Source organism: Eubalaena glacialis, chromosome 7 (assembly GCF_028564815.1).
Source record: "Eubalaena glacialis isolate mEubGla1 chromosome 7, mEubGla1.1.hap2.+ XY, whole genome shotgun sequence".
NCBI classification, from domain to species: Eukaryota; Metazoa; Chordata; class Mammalia; order Artiodactyla; family Balaenidae; genus Eubalaena; species Eubalaena glacialis.
In genome coordinates this window covers 133,076,820-133,092,881 of record NC_083722.1, presented here as the reverse complement: position 1 = coordinate 133,092,881, position 16,062 = coordinate 133,076,820, and positions in this window count along the sequence as shown.

The window sequence follows — 16,062 nt, the reverse complement described above, 5'->3', positions numbered from 1 at the left end:
ACCTCCATTCTGCTTTCCACAGTAGCTGCACTACTTCACATTCATATCAAGAGTGTACAAGAGTTTCCCTTTCTCCACATCCTCACTAACCTTTATTATTTGTGATCTTTTTGATGACAGCCATTCTGACAAGACTGAGGTGATATATCTCATAGTTTTGATTTGCATTTTACTGCCAATTAACTATGTTTAGCATCTTTGTGAGTTCCGGCTGTCTATCTGTATTTTTTCCTTGGAAAAATGTCTATTTAGGTCTTCTCATTTTTTTAAAAAAAAGATTTTGGGTGTTTTTTTGGTATTGAGTTGTATGTGCTGTTTCTGTAGTTTAGCTATGAACCGTTGCTTAGTCATCTTTTTGGTGTTAACCTCTTATCATGTGCAAATATTTTCTCTCCTTCAGCAGGTTGTCTTTTCATTTTGTCTTTGGTTTCCTTTGCTGTGCAAAATCTTTTAAGTTTAGTGAAGTCCCATTTGTTTATTTTTGCTTTTGTTTCATTTGCCTTAGTAGACTGAACCTAAAACTGTTGCTATCATTTATGTTGAAGAATGTTCTATATTTTCCTCTAGGGGTTTTATGGTTTCTGGTCCTACATTTAGGTGTTTATTCAGTTTTGCATTTATTTTATATATGGTGTGCTAAAATAATCTAATTTTATTCTTTCCCATATAGCTGACCAGTTTTCCTAGTACCACTTATTGAAGAGACAGTTTTTTCTCCATATTGCCTGCTTTGTCATAAATCAATTAAATATAAGTGTGTGGGCTTATTTCCGGGATCTCTATTCTATTCCAGTGATCTTTGTGTCTGTTTTTGCTCTGGTACCTTTCTCTTTGATTACTGTCGCTTTGCAGTATAGTCTGAAGTCAAGGTGTGTGATGCCTCCAGCTCTATTCTTTCTCAAGATTGTTTGGCTATTTGGGGTCTTTGTGTTTCTATACAAATTTTAAAATTACTTTTTCAAGTTCTGTGCAAATGCTTTGGTATTCTGATAGGGATTGCATTAAATCTGTAGATTGTCTTTGGGAGTATGGTTATTTTAAGAGTATTAATTCTTCCAGTCCATGCACATGCTATGTTTTTCCATCTTTTTGTGTTGCCTTCAACTTCTTTCACCAATGGCTGATAGATTTCTGAGCACATGTCTTTTACCTGCTTAGGTGTGTTTATTACTAGGTATCTGATTCTTTTTGATGTGATTGCATATGGTATAGTTTTCTTAATTTTTCTTTCTGACAGCTTTGGGTTTTGTTTTTTCTTCTTTTTCTAATTCCTTCAGGTGTAATGTTAGGTTGTTTATTTGATATTTTTCTTGTTTCCTAAGAATAAGCTTGTGTCACTATAACTTCCCCCCGTGAACTGCGTTGGCTGTGTCCCATAGATTTTGGATCATAGTGTGTTCATTTTCATTTGTCTTGGGTATTTTTAGAATCCCTCTTTAATTTCTTCAGTGTTCCTTTCTTCCCCTTTTATTCCCTTCATCTGTGATGTGAGGACTATCTTTAATATCATGTTTGGATTTCTTTCAGTTTTGTGTGAGCGTGTGTGTGTGATTATTTAAGTTGCTGAGCTCTTAATTTCACATGGACACTACCAACCCTACATTGTTACTCTCCTCCCCCACAGTTACTGAATTTGACCTTATATTTTACATCTACTTGTTTTGTGTGTCCCTTAACTTCTTATTGTGAATATAGATGATTTTATTACTGTTTTCTTTCATCCTTCCTATTAGCTGTGTAGATGGTTGATTTACTACCTTTGTTGAATATTTGCCTTAACCAATGAGGTTTTTCCTTTAGTAAGTTTTCTTTCCTAATTTTTATGTTTCAATCGTGGCCTTTTCTTTTTCACTTAGAAAACCCCCTTTAAGTTTTCTCATAAAGCTGGTTTGGCGATGCTGAGCTCCTTTAGTTTTGCTTCTCTGTAAAACTTTAGATCTCACCATCAAATCTGAAGGAGAGCCTTGCTGGGTAGAGTATTTTTGGTTATGGGTTTTTCCCTTTCATGACTTTAAATATACCTTGCCCCTCCCTTTTGGCATGCAGAGGTTATCCTGAAAAGTCAGCAGATAACTTCATGCAAGTTCCCATGTTTGTAACTTATTGCTTTTCCTTTGCTCCCTTTAATAGTGTATTTTTATCTTTATTTTTTTTGCCATTTTAATTACAGTGAGTCTTGGTGTGGTCCTCTTTGGGTTGATCCTGTTTTGGCCTTACTGAGTTTACTGGACTTGGATGTCTGTTTTCTTTCCCAGGTTATGGAAGTTTTCAGCTCGTATGTCTTCAGGTATATTCTACACTGCTTTCTCTTCCCTTTTTGCTTCTGGGACCAGTATAATGCAAATATTAGTACACTTGATGTTGTTTCACAAGTCTGTTCAACTTTCCTCATTTCATTTTAATCTATTGTTTTACCGTTCATCTTCAGTGATTGCCAGTACTCTGTCCTTCAGTTTTCTGATTCATTCTTCTGTATCATTTAGTCTACAGTAGTTTCCTTTTAGTGTATTTTTCATTTCAGTTATTGCATTCCTCATCTCTGTTTTGTTGTTCTTTAATTGTCTAACTCTGTTTTAAAAACTTCTAACTTCTTGCTCTGGTCATGCATTCTTCTCCTGAGTTCTTTGATCATCTTTACAGTCATTACCTTGAACTCTTTCTTGAGTAGATTGGCTATCTCCACTTCACTTAGATCTTCTGAATTCTTATCTTGTTCCTTCATTTGGATCGTGTTTCTGTGTCACCTCATTTTTCTTAACTTGCTGTTTTTATTGCTATGTGTGTAGTAGGTTCGTTACATTTCCTGACCTTGGAGAAGTGGCCTTTTGTAGGAGAGGTCCTATGTGTCCCAGCAGCCCACTGTCCCCTGGTCACTAGAACTATATGTTCTAGGTGTACCCCCTATGTGGGCTGCTTGGGTTCTTCTGCTGTGGTGGGCTGACTACTGTGGGTGGTCTGGTAAGCTTGGCTGCCCCCAGACTGCTTGTTTGCCAGGCTCTGCCTTGTGTGGAGGCTGTCTGTGCTGCTTGGTGAGACTAAATCATAAGGCAGCTGGCTGCACAACTCTGGGGGACACCAAATCTAGTGCTGGTTCACTTATGGGTAGAACTGCAGTAGCGGTGATGTCAGGGCTAGTGCCCAGTCACTGGTCCTGGGGCTATGCTGGCTACTGGGAGGAAGAGACAGGTCCTGAGTTCTGGCTGCAGGTCCCAGGAGTCACAGAGTTGGTGTTGGATCACTGTTCCTGACACAGCTATCTGCAGGGTCTGGGGTATCCCTAATCTTGTGTTGGCATTCTGATGGGCAGGGTCAGGTCCCAGCTGAGTCCATGGCTGCTTCTGGCCTGCAAGTGAGTGTTCTGGTCACACAGGCTGCTGGGCTGTGGTATTCCTGGAGCTGGTGTGTGCCTGTTGGTGTATGAGGCTGATCCCAATGCTCGAGCAGGTTTGCTGTTGGGTAGGTCCAAGCTCCATCCAGTCCCTGTGCAGTTATCACCTGCTGATGGTGAGGCTGACTCCAAGGCCCGAGTAGGCTCACGTGTCAGAGGGGCCAGGGACTCTGGGGCTGGTGCCTGTCCACTGAGGTGTGGAGGCTGGTCCTGGGGCTTTTGGTGGCTGGGCCCATGTCCAGGGGCAGCTGTGCATTGAGAGGGTCTGAAGGCAGCCTGTTTGCTGGTGGGTGGGGCTATGCCCCTGCTCAGTTAGTTGTTTGGCCTGCAGCATCCTAGTACTTGTGTCTATAGTCTGGTGGAAATGGGTAGGGCTAGGTCCTGAGGCTAAAGAGATAGAGGGAGGATTCTGAAATTATGCTTGCTGGTACCAGTGTCCACGAGGTAGAAGGAGCTCCCCCAAATGGCTGCTGCCAGTGTCTATGTCCCTGAGGCTGTGCTGTAGTTGCCTGTTGCCTCTCTGGGAGACTCTCCAAGATCAGGAGGTAGGTGTGACCCGGGATCCTTTCAAATGACTGCTTCTGTTCTGACTCTCGGATCATGTGGGATTTTGTGAGCATCTTTTAAGAGTGGAATCTCTATTTCCCACAACCCTCTGGCTCTCTGGAAAATAAGCACTACTGGTCTTCAAAGCCCAACTTTTTAGGAACTCTTCTTTCCAGCACAGGATCCCTGGGCTTGGGAGCCTGATGTTGGGTTCATACCCCTTGCTACCTGGGACCACGTCTGAAATTGTAATTATTCTCCCATTTGTGGGCCACCCACCTGGTGGTATGGGTCTTGACTCTATTGAGATTTTTCCCTTCCTTTCTGTCTTGTCGAGGTGCCTTCCTTATGTCTTTAGGTGTAAAACATCTTTTACAGCAGGTCCCAGCCTTTTTCATCAATTGCTGTTCTGTAAACTGTTGTGACTTTGGTGTGCCCATGAGAGGCATCAAGCTCTGGGTCTTTGAATACTACCATTTTGGACAATATGTCCACTTCATTCTTAAATCATATTATTTAAGTTTTCTTAGTATCTTATTTGATTAGCGACAGTTTGAAATTTATTATCACTCATGTCTACTTCGCCTGTTTAAAGAAATTGAATAGTGCATTCATTCAGTTTGAAATGAAGGTAGTGACCTGTGAATTTCCATACCTCAAAAATCAAGGGTAGGACAAAAGCCTTTTCTACCTGTGTTAACCTCAAACTCTGCACCCCACCCCAGCCTGGGGATTAACCTCTTGCACCCATGCTCACTTTCTGTTTTTGGACCGTTAACCATCATTGCATCTGTATGTGTGTTGACAAAGTGAACTCTAGTCTTTCCAGTTTTTGAGTTTTGTTTTTTGGTTTAGGGAACAGTCTTACTATCAATGTACATTTACTGGTCTGCTGAAGTTCATATATAAACCTGTCAAGCACATTATCAGAATTGGAATTGCTTGTATATACACTTTGATAAATTTTAGAGACAATGGTAGAACAGAAGTAAATTGTATTTCAAATCCCACAACATTTTCACACCATGAAAACCCTTCCCTTTTTAATATATTTGTGTGTAGTTTATCTTTATGCCCATACTATATTTCCCAGAGATGGCTAAGTGTTATGTTTCTTGCTAGCACATTTACCGTGTTGTTCAAAGTCAGGCGTTTACTGGTTTTAGCATGATCCTATTTCCATGAACTTGCAAATACAAGATCTTCTCTCACACTGTCTTTTACTCCCTGCTGTTTTATATTGCCGTCCTAATTCTCAGTCCTGGTCTTCCTTTATGTTCTTCATCAACCTGGATAGGTTATACTATTTTCTCCCTTATTCAAAACCAATAGAATAGAGTAGAACACCCAGAAGTAAACCCTGATATATGGCCAAATGATTTTTGTCAAGTTGCCAAGACTTTTCCAAGTAGAAAGGATAGTATTTTCAACAAATGGTGCTGAGAAGTCATGTTGTCAACATGCAAAAGTAGGAAGATGGACCCTTACCTAACATCATATGCAAAAATTAATGAAAACGTATCAAGAAACTAAATATAAGACCTAATAAAATAAAAAGTCTTAGAAGAAGACACAGGACAAGAGCTTCACGACATTGGATTTGGCAGTGTTTTCCTCAATATGAAACAAAGGAACAACAAAGGTACAGCTAACAAAACTAACAATTTGCAGAACATAATTTTAAAAAAAATGTGTATCAAAGAAATGTAAACAGAATAAAATGGCAACCCACAAGATGGGAGAAAATATTTGAAAGCCATGTATCTGACAAGAGATTTCTATTCAGAATATACAGAGAACTCCTACACTTCAAGAAAAAGCAAACACCCTGATTCAAAAATGGATGAAAGACTTGAATAGATGGTTCTTCAAAAAGATGTACAAATGACTAAGCACTTGAATAGATGCTCCATATCACTAAATGCATGTTTATATATTTGTGTGCATGCATACACACACAAGCACACACACACATACACAAGCAGGAAACAAGTATTGGTGAGGATGTGAGGGAGTTGGAACCATTGTGCTATGTCAGTGGGAATGTAGAATGATACAGCTGCTTTGCAAAAGAGTATGGCAATTTTTCAGATATTGAAAAATAGAATTATTACATGATCCAGGAATTTTACTATGAGGTATACCCAAAGGAATTGAAATCAGGGTCTTAAAGAAATATTTGTACTCCAGTGTTTAGAGCAGTAATAATCACAGTAGCTAAAATATGAAAGCAACCTAAGTGTTCATCCACTAGTTCCTGGATAAGCAAAGTGTGGTATACCCATATAATACAATATTATTCAGTCTTAAGAAGGAAAAGATCTAAGAATATGCTACAACATGGATGAATCTTGAGGAAATTTAGCTACCAAAAATGCCATTTTGGTGACTTTTAGTGAGTCATAACAATACAACTACTTATTTCAATTATATGGGGTACTTAGTGTAGTCAAAACCATAGAAATTAGGAGGGTAATGATGTTTTTCAGGTGGTTATGGAACAAAAAGGAAAGTTATGTTTAAAGGATACAGAGTTACAGTTTTAAAACATAGAAAAGAATTAGAAAGATAAATGGTGATGTTGATCGCCCAATAATATGAATGTATTTAATATCACTGAACGGTGCACTTTATAGTAATTAACATGTTATATTTTATGTTATTTGATTTTACCAACATACAAAATTGGGAAAGAATGTAATATCAGGAAAGGGAGTGGACCTGGGATAGAGCAGAGAGTAATCAGAAGGGTGAGACACTGCATATGTTGAAGAAGAAGAGCTGAGAGTCTTCATTGGCCAGAAGAGACTTTATAAAAAAAAATTACTCTGAGGGTGTATTAAATAGATATCTATGTGTACACTGCTATCTCCCATGGGTTATCTTAAAGAGTCTTTAATAAAGTCCATAAGGCTTGCTGAGGCTTTTTTAAAAACTGAATTCCCTAGGAGATAATTAGAGGGTGGTACTTAAGTCTATGTCTAGGTTGACAGATTTTGCAGGGAAGACGAACTTGAGAACAGTGAAGGTCCTGAGAGTGTAAGTACATGGAAATTAGAAAAAAAAAAATAATAAAGGGAATTAGGAAAACTTTGGACTTCGAAGGTCATGTGTTAGTGAGTCAGACCTGAGGTTTCTAAGGAGTTATATACACAGTTGCTATTTGGATTACTTGTTGATGAAGATAAGTGGAACAACTAGAGTCGTTTCCAAGTGTAGGTAAGATATAATGAGAGGATGGAGGTGGAAAGTAGGGAGGCCCAGAGAGAAGTAGGAAGGTCATATTGGGCCAAGATGGTGGTAATATCCAGCAGAACAGATGGCAGGACAGACTTTGGATTCATCTCTTTTATTTCGGCTCCCCCCCTCATCCTTAATAATTCTTTGGGAATATTTCATGGCTCTGTGATGCAGGTACAGAATTCGAATGAGGAGACTACACCCTCAGTGTCCAGCTGTCTGAGTCCTCAGTGTGCTTCAAATGATGGAGAACTATTGCTTCTTTATGAGAAGAGTTAGTACCTCGTAGCTAAGCTTAAGCTGGAGCTTATGCAATATTGATTCCATTTTATATATACTGTTGGAATGGAGGTTCCTCCTCCTCTTTTCTTGACCATTATGAAATGAATCTATATTTCTCAATATTTGGGTATATCAGATAAATACATTAAGTAAAGGAATCTTATATATTGCTCCCTGCATAGTTTGCTCTTTCTTGTTTCTCTTTTACCTTTACTAAATTAGCACAGGGAGAGACCTTGAAGTGTTCTAATCAGGAGAGATTAGAACATCATATTTCTAGAGAGGTTGGTTGGACAGAGCAGGAGTCCCAGTGAGAATCCAAGCTTCTGTTTCTACTTGGAAGTGTACCTGTATAGAGTAGAGGGCTCCAGGAAATATCCTAGAATATTCCAATGTCCCTGCAGGAGATCATTAAGAGAGGCAGGATCTGGTACCAGATCAGTGTACTATGAAATGTTTGTCAGTCATCTGATGTGAGATTCTCAGAGCCAATCCCATATGGTAGGGCTGAGTGCAGAGTGATGAAGAACCTGTGAAAGCCTTTGATTGCATGTTAAAGATGAAGCTCTGATTTCGGGGAGAATTTTCTTACCTGACTGAATGTCACCCTTCTGTGGGGATGAGATTCTGTGCTTTTCCTCTGTTGATGACCACTGACTGAAAATCATTAGAGAATCATGTCTAGAAAGCATTCTTTATTTAATTTCTTAAATAAGAAAACATAGAAAATATTTTTATCCACTTTCAAATTGAGGGTCAGGGGAATGAAATCAGTGAAAATGTCAGAGTAGGGAGCTCTGGCTTGTTTCCATCCCCAGAAACACTGACATACGTGGTACAACCTGTCAAAATGATCTTATCAACACATGTAAGTTTTCTTTTCGCTGTGTACGTTTATCTTTCATTGAAACTTTACTTACTACAGGATGTGGAGAATAAACAAGGAAGTAGAAACTGTATTTCCTGATGAGAGAATCACTAAGTCACATTAGCTCTTCTGAGCTAAGTGTTGCTCACCGTGACTGTAATTAAAACAAACAAACAAACAAAACACTTTTTTTTTTTAGTAAGTCAGTTCTGACATTTCCTCGTTAAAGACATTGTAACAGATACAGACTTAGATTCATCAGAATTGAGCAAAATTTTGATTGTACCTGTGTTGAATATATGAGCGTGACCTGCTACAAAACTTCATTATACTTATTGCCACAAATGACAGATTCCTTTTTTCCACTCCTGATATGTTGCATGTAAGGAATGCATAGGTCACTAACCCCAGCTGGTCACAGGTAAACTCTGCCACATGGATTAATGCATGTTTTCCTGCTAGAAGACCATACATTCTGGAGTATCATGCCTGCAGAGTATCTGGGCTCTTCTTTTTCCTGGATAAAGTTTAGATAATCACCTAATTTTATGAGAAATATATAAATTGGATCTGCATATTCTTCAGGTTTTTATTTATCCATTCTCTTTCAAGTCCTAAGTGCAAATATTAAAGTGATTTCCAAGAGGGTGGTAAATAAGACAGCTACGTTTATGCTCCAACATTAACAATAAATCATAATACAATAGTAAATGCATTAATGTGTGATTAATATGTAGATACTTATGTAAATGCAATTTTAGTAATGCTTTGTGGAGAGCTTCAGAATCTAGGTATTAAAAAAAAAAGAAGAAGGAGTTCTTGAAACTCTCAGGGAATTATAGAGAAGTCTTCTTTGTGTCTATAAATATCACTCCGAAATAATGCATTTTCTCAGAAATAAACTAGGCATAAAATTGTAGGAAAAAACTTCATGAAATGAAAGAGCATGTGAGATGGCCATACAAGAAAAAGAATATTCTCAGAGAATAATGAACAGTGTGGAGTTCAGCAGAAGGGTTATACAGATTCAGAGAGTAAAACTTTGGAAAGCCTAATTATGAGTTCCTCATATTTCATCTTTGTAGACACGGTAGTCATTGGAAATATGATGTTATAAGATGACGTTAACATACTTAAATACTTTCGTTTAGAAATGACCACTTAGAACCAGAATAAATGAAAGCGAACACAAAATTATGTTTTTGTTGATATTTAAAGACCTCAGGTGAGTGCTGATTATTTTAAAATACATGATGTCTTTCACTGCAAAGTAAAGGAGCTGTTACAGTGGAGGATTACTGGACTGAATGTCAATATTATGACATAGTATGAGTGTGTTTCGTGTTTGGTAATTGCAATCATTGTTGTTTTTGTTGTGGTCATCCATTTACAGTGCTTGGTGTCAGTTGATTTATCTCTTGTAAAAATAAAATACAGTCTGTGTGTGTGAAAAAAAACATACATGATGTCTTGACTAAAGTTGTATGGAATTTGAGATCTGGAAAAAAGCATTTCCTTTCTGTAATGCTAGGATGCTAATTGGACATTTTTGCAAGAAAGAGATTTCAGGATGCAAATCTCGTGTCTCTAAGGTGGGAAGTCAGTTCATGGTGGAACATTCTATTAAACTTGTGTGAGTGGAGAAATATTTCTTTGGAAGGAAGAGGTCGGTCACAAATCCCTTTTTAATAAAGTTAGTGGTTTATAGTATACCGAATGAGCAAAATGGCTATTTCTGAACTTTAGAAAAAAATAATATATTTTTTCTGCATTTATATTATGAAGCGGATGTAAAATATCAAAAATTCTTTATTTTGAAAAGCAATGTAATCAATTTGACATAATTCATATATATTGAACCTGTGGTACACACACACAATAAAACTTACATTCAAAAAATTTTTTGCACTAAAGAAATATCTTCAAGTGTAGTTGATTTACAATCCTGTGGGTTTTTAAAATACATGTTTATTGGAGTATAATTGCTTTATAACATTGTATTAGTTTCTGCTTTACAACAAAGTGAATCAGCTATATGTATACATATATTCCCCATATCCCCCCCTCTTGAGCCTCCCTCCCACACTCCCTATCCCACCCCTCTGGCGGACATAAAGCACCGAGTTGATCTCCCTGTGTTATGCGGCAGCTTACCACTAGTTATTTTACATTTGGTAGTGTATATATGTCAGTGCTACTCTCTCACTACGTCCCTGTCTCCCCTTCCCCCCTGTGGCCTTAAGTCCATTCTCTACATCTGTGTCTTTATTCCTGCCCTGTCACTAGGTTCGTCAGTACCATTTTTCTAGATTCCATATATATGTGTTAGCATACGGTATTTGTTTTTCTCTTTCTGACTTACTTCACTCTGTATGACAGACTCTAGGTCCAACCACCTCACTACAAATAACTCAGTTTTGTTCCTTTTTATGGCTGAGTAATAGTCCATTGTGTATATGTGCCACGTCTTCTTTATATATTCATCTGTCGATGGACATTTAGGTTGCATCTATGTCCTGGCTATTGTAAATAGTGCTACAGTGAACATTGTGGTACATGTATCTTTTTGAATTATGGTTTTCTCCAGGTATATACCCAGTAGTGGAATTGCTGGGTCATATGGTAGTTCTATTTTTAGCTTTTAAGGAACCTCCATACTGTTCTCCATAATGGCTGTATCCGTTTACATTCCCACCAATAGTGCAGGAGGGTTCCCTTTTCTCCACACCCTATCCAGCCTTTATGCATTGTTTTATTAATTTCTTTTTTTTAAAACTTTTTTTAAAATTTTTATATTTAGTTTTGGCTGTGTTGGGTCTTCGTTTCTGTGCGAGGGCTTTCTCTAGATGCGGCAAGCGGGGGCCACTCTTCATCGCGGTGCGTGGGCCTGTCACTATCGCGGCCTCTCTTGTTGTGGAGCACAGTCTCCAGACGCGCAGGCTCAGTAGTTGTGGCTCACGGGCCTAGCTGCTCCGCGGCACGTGGATCTTTCCAGACCAGGGCTCGAACCTGTGTCCCCTGCATTGGCAGGCAGATTCTGAACCACTGCGCCACCAGGGAAGCCCTCCTTCATTTCTTTTTCATTTATTTCTGATTTCATCTTTATGATTTCTTTCCTTCTGCTAACTTTGGGGTTTTTTAAATTATTCTTTCTTTAATTGCTTTAGGTGTAAGTTTAGGTCGTTTATTTGAGATTTTTCTTTTCTCTTGAGGTAGGATTGTATTGCTATAAACTTCCCTCTTAGAACTGCTTTTGCTGCATCCCTTAGATTTTGGGTCATTGTGTTTTCATTGTCAGTTGTTTCAAGGTATTTTTTAATTTCCTTTTTGATTTCTTCAGTGATCTCTGGTTATTAAGTAGTATATTGTTCAGCGTCCATGTGTTTGTATTTTTTTACAGATTTTTTCCTGTAATTCATATCTAGTCTGATAGTGTTGTGGTCAGAAAAGATACATGATACGATTTCAATTTTCTTAAATTTACCAAGGCTTCATTTGTGACCCAAGATAAGATCTACCCTGGAGGATGTTCCATGTGCACTTGAGAAGAAAGTGTATTCTGTTGTTTTTGGATGGAATGTCCTATAAATATCAATTAAGTCCATCTTGTTTAATGTATCATTTAAAGCTTGTGTTTCCTTATTTATTTTCCTTTTGGATGAATTGTCCATTGGTGAAAGTGGGGTGTTAAAGTCCCCCACTATGATTGTATTACTGTCAATTTCCCCTTTTGTGGTTGTTAGCATTTGCCTTATGTATTGAGGTGCTCCTTTGTTGGGTGCATAAATATTTACAATTGTTATATCTTCTTTGTGGATTGATCCCTTCATCATTATGCAGTGTCCTTCTTTGTTTCTTGTAATAGTCTTTATTTTAAAGTCTATTTTGTCTGATATGAGAATTGCTACTCCAACTTTCTTTTGATTTCCATTTGCATGGAATATGTTTTTCCATCAACACACTTTCAGTCTGTATGTGTCCCTAGGTCTGAAGTGGGTCTCTTGTAGACAGCATATATATGGGTCTTGTTTTTGTGTCCAGTCAGCCAGTCTATGTCTTTTGGTTGGAACATTTAATTCATTTCATTTAAGGTAATTATCTATATGTATTTTCCTATTACCATTTTCTTCATTGTTTTGGGTTTGTTATTGAAGGTCTTTTCCTTCTCTTGTGGTTCCTGCCTAGAGAAGTTCCTATAGCGTTTGTTGTAAAGCTGATTATGTGGTGCTGCATTCTCTTAGCTTTTGCTTGTCTGTAAAGGTTTTAATTTCTCCATCAAATCTGAATGAGATCCTTGCTGGGTAGAGTAATCTTGGTTGTAGGTTTTTTCCCTTTCATCACTTTAAATATGTCCTGCCACACCCTTCTGGCTTGCAGAGTTTCTGCTGAGCGATCAGCTGTTAACCTTATGTGGATTCCCTTGTATGGTATTTGTTGCTTTTCCCTTGCTGCTTTTAATATTTTTTCTTTGTATTTAATTTTTGATAGTTTGAATAATATGGATCTTGGCATGATTCTCCTTGGATTTATCCTTTATGGGACTCTCTGTGCTTCCTGGAATTTATTGACTATTTCATTTCCCATATTCGGGAAGTTTCCAACTATAATCTCTTCAAATGTTTTCTCAGTCTCTTTCTTTTTCACTTCTTCTTCTGGGACCACTATAGTTCGAATGTTGGTGTGTTTAATGTTTTCCCAGAGGTCTCTGAGACTGTCCTTAATTCTTATCATTCTTTTTTCTTTATGCTGCTCTGTGTTAGTTATTTCCACTATTTTTTCTTCCAGGTCACTTATCCGCTATTCTGCCTCAATTATTCTGCTATTGATTCCTTCTAGAGAATTTTAAGTTTCATTTATTGTGTTGTTCATTATTGTTTGTTTGCTCTTTAGTTCTTCTAGATCTTTGTTAAAAGTTTCTTGTATATTCTCCATTCTATTTCCAAGATTTTGGATCATCTTTACTATCATTACTCTGAATTCTTTTTCAGGTAGACTGTCTATTTCCTCTTCATTAGTTTGGCCTGGTGGGTTTTTACCTTGCATGTTCATCTGCCGCATATTTCTCTGTCTTCTCATTTTGCTTAATTTACTGTGTTTGGGGTCTCCTTTTCTCAGGCTGCAGGTTCGTAGTTCCCGTTTTACTTGCTGCCTGCCCCCAGAGTTGGTTCAGTGGGTTGTGTAGGCTTTCTGGTGGAAGGGACTGGTGTCTCTCTTCTGATGGATGTGGCTGGATCTTGTCTTTCTTCTGGGCAGGACCATGTCTGGTGGTGTGTCTTGTGATGTCTGTAAACTTATTATGATTTTAGGCAGCCTCTCTGCTAATGGGTGGGTTTGTGTTCCTGTCTTGCTATTTGCGGCTATGATGCGGGCAATCCCCTAATGGGCTTATACCCTAAGAAGACCAGAATCGGAAAGGCACAGACAGGTAAACATGCACTGCAGCAATATTTACAATAGCCAAGCCATGCAAGCAAACAAAATGTCCATCAACAGGTAAATGGAAAAAGAAGAAGTGGTATACGTACCGAATGGAATAGTAGCCTCGGGAAAAAAATGAACAATGCCGTTTTCAGGACTACACATGAGCCTAGAAATAATCATAGTACGTTAAGTAAGTCAAAAGGGAATGACAAATATCCTGTGATATCATTTATACGTGTTATCCATCCTAAGATTGCTCCCAATGAACATACTTCCACAGAAAAACACACTCACAGACTGATAAAACAAACTAATGGTTAACCAAAATGAAAGGTGGGAGGATGGATAAATTAGGATTATGGGGGTAGCATACATATACTAATGTATGTTAAATGTATATAAACATATAACATATAAACTATATGAATTATATAATCACCAATACATATAAAATATATCATGACAAAACACCTACCAAATACCAAGGGAGGTCTACTCAACATTCTGTAATAACATACATGCTAACCGGATCCGAAGATGAACAGACATATGTATGAATCATTGACCAGATTCTGTACAGCCAGACAATCACAACACTCTAATCAAATTTCCTCCGATAAGAAATATAAATTAAATTTAAAAAACGAACATAAGTAAGGAGACATAAACTTCTGGGGGCTTGTCCCAGCACATTCCACTCTAATTTACAACCGAGGAACACGACGTCCAGGAAGACTCTGTTGCCCTAGTAACAAGAGTTGAGAACGTAATAATGCTGCCGCCTTGTGGCTGTTTCCCACAACAGCAGCTTTAAACACAGTGCTAATGGTCGCTTAATAGTCACGAGGACTGCGGGGCTGTAAATGATACCTGCCCTCAAAAAATGTCCTGGGGTAGGGAATAGGCAAGAAATTTCAACACATGACAAAGTTTTCAAGAAGTCAATATGAGAGGGAAGTTGTACTCACTCTTTAAAAAAAAAGGAAAAGAAAAAAAAAGACATGCCTATAGCTCAGTATAAGGAATTATTAGCTGCATGCAAATCCCACGTCCACAAAGGTTTCAGCTCACACCAGTCAAATGACCATCAGCAAAAAGTCTACAAACTATAAATGCTGAAGAGGTTTTAGGGAACTGTGTACCTTCTAGCTGCTGATGGGGTGTAAAGTGCTAACAGCACTAATGAAAACTGAATGCAGCTGCTTTAAAAGGTAAAAATTGAGCTACCGTACGATGCGGCAGGGCACCTTCTGGGCCTATAACCTAAGACCACCAGAATCGGAAAGACAGAGGCAGGCAAATGTGCACTGCAGCAATATTGAAAGAGCCAAGACATGGAAGCAAAAAAAAGCTCCATAAACAGATGAATGGACAAAGAAGAAGTGGTATATGTACAGAATGGAATATTAGCCACGAAAAAAAATAAAAGAATGGCATATGCAGCACCACGGATGAGCCTAGAGATAATCACACAACGTGAAGTAAGTCAGATTGCGAAAGACAAATGTTCTACGATATCACTTATGTTATCTGAAAATTCATAAAAATGAACATATTTCCATAGGGAAAGACGATCTCAGATGGAGAAGACAAACTTATGGTTAAGCCAAAGAAAAGGTGTGAGGAATGGACAAATTAGGATATTGGGGTTAACAAACATATACTAATACATATAAAATATATCATCCCCAAAGACCTATGGAATACCAAGAGTGGTCTATTCAACACTCTACAATAACCTACATGGAAAAGGACACAAAGATCAATAGATATATGTATATGTGTACATGAACAAGATTCTGTGCAGCTAGAACAAAAGACATTTTAAAATCCAATTTGCTCTGATAAAAATGAAAACTTAAAGACACAAACAAGAATTAAGGAGGTTAAAACTTATGGGGGTTTGTCCTGACACATTCCACTCTAATCTGCAACCTAAAAGCACAACTTGCAGCAAGGTTCTGTTTCCCTAGCAAGCAGAGTTGGCAACGTAGAAATGCTGCCACCTTAAGGCCGTTTCCTCAAACAGCAGCTTTAAATCCACTGCTAATGGTCACTGATATTCACAAGGACTGCAGGGCTGTAAATGACTCATGCCCTCAAAAACTGTCCTGGGGTAGGGAATGGCCAAAAAAATCCAAACGCGGCAAATTTTTCAAGAAGGAAATTTGAAGTTGTAAGTTTAGCTGAATCTTAAAAAAAAAATGAAAAGGACATTGATCCACGCAAAACATCAGGAATTATTAGACGCATGCAAATCCAATCTACACAAACGTATCACCTCACACCAGTCAGAATGACCATCAGCAAAACGTCA